This window comes from Mandrillus leucophaeus, unplaced genomic scaffold, assembly GCF_000951045.1.
Source record: "Mandrillus leucophaeus isolate KB7577 unplaced genomic scaffold, Mleu.le_1.0 Scaffold80, whole genome shotgun sequence".
NCBI classification, from domain to species: Eukaryota; Metazoa; Chordata; class Mammalia; order Primates; family Cercopithecidae; genus Mandrillus; species Mandrillus leucophaeus.
Genome location: NW_012108697.1, coordinates 1,299,738 through 1,301,042, shown reverse-complemented (window position 1 = coordinate 1,301,042; position 1,305 = coordinate 1,299,738). Strand labels below are relative to the sequence as shown.

Below are 1,305 nucleotides of genomic sequence, written 5' to 3'. Positions count from 1 at the left end.
CGAGGTGGGTGGATCACCTGAGGTCAGGAGTTTGAGACCAGCCTGGCCAACATAGTGAAACCCTGTCTCTACTAAAAATACAAAATTAGCTGGGCGTGGTGGCGGGTGCCTGTAATCCCAGCTACTCTGGAGGCTGAGGCAGGAGAATCGTTTGAACCTGGGAGGTGGAGATTGCAGTGGACTGAGATCATGCCACTGCACTCCAGCCTGGGCAAGAGAGTAAGACCTTGTCTCAGAGAGAGAGAGAGAGAGAGAGGAGATTAGGGCTGGGTGCAGTGGCTCACACAGTACTTTGAGGGGCTCAGGCAGGGTGGCTGGCTTGAGCCCAGGAGCTCAAGATCAGCCTGGGCAATGTGGTGAAATTCCATCTCTACAAAAAACAAATACAAGAAAAAAAAAAAGATAGCTGGGCATGGTGGCATGCACCTGTAGAGCCAGCTACTTGGGAGCCCAGGAGTTTGAGGCTACAGTGAACCATGATCGCACCACTGCACTCCAGACTGGGTGACAGAGCGAGCTTCTGCTTCAAAAAAGTTAATTAAATAAGAAGAGGTGATTGGGACACAGACACAGAGGAAAACCCATGTGAGGACACAGGGAGAAGACAGCCATCAGCACGCCAGGGAGAGAGGCCTCAGAAGGGACCAAACCTGTTGATATCTTGATGTTAGACTTCTGGCCTCCAGAAGCGTGAGAAAAGAAGTGTCGTTTATAGCACTCAGCCTGTGGTCCTTAGCTATGGCAGCCCGCACTGACTCACAGCCATCTCTATTTGCGTGGAGGCCTCTGCACCGCCCGGGGCCCACACTCACTGCTGCTTTTGGTGTAAAGCCGGAGGAGCTCCGCCAGGCAGCTCTTCTTCACCAGGGCTGTGCTGCTCAGGTTCTCCTGGTCAAGAATCTTGAGGAAGTCATCCAACTCCGTCAGCAGCTGTTCCAGGGCTAGGGACAGGAAACAGAAGAAACTCACAGTGGCTGCCCTCTCTCCAAAGGCCCAGCTCAGACACACCTCGAACCCTCTGGTCCCAAGAGGAAGGGTTTGGTGTGAGGTCTGGCAGCGTGTGGGGCGACTGGGCAGAAGATGGGAATCTCAGCTCCAGGGCCACAGGGAGAGAGAACCAGGCCCTTGGCTTGGAGAGAAGCAGCCTCCGCTGAAGCCTCAGGCTTACCAGGTGCTGAAAGAGTGACCATGGCCTCGTTGGCCGACTTTCTATCTCCTCCACTGCAAACGTCTGCACTCACAGCGTGCTTGTGAAAACTAAGACTGTACTACCTCCAAAGTGCTCTGAGGGCCGCTGAGCTCTGC

At 54.3% G+C, this 1,305-nt stretch overlaps 1 protein-coding gene across 1 annotated transcript in view; it reads right to left on the bottom strand.

Moving 5' to 3' along the window:
- AFAP1L2 (actin filament associated protein 1-like 2) overlaps nt 1-951 on the bottom strand; it is a 56,386-nt gene extending 55,435 nt beyond the window's left edge. Inside the window, exon 1 of the mRNA XM_011967497.1 lies at nt 813-951. The gene's annotated coding sequence lies outside the window, so the exon portion shown is untranslated. The remainder of the gene's footprint in view (nt 1-812) is intronic.
- Nucleotides 952-1,305: the final 354 nt, after the last annotated feature.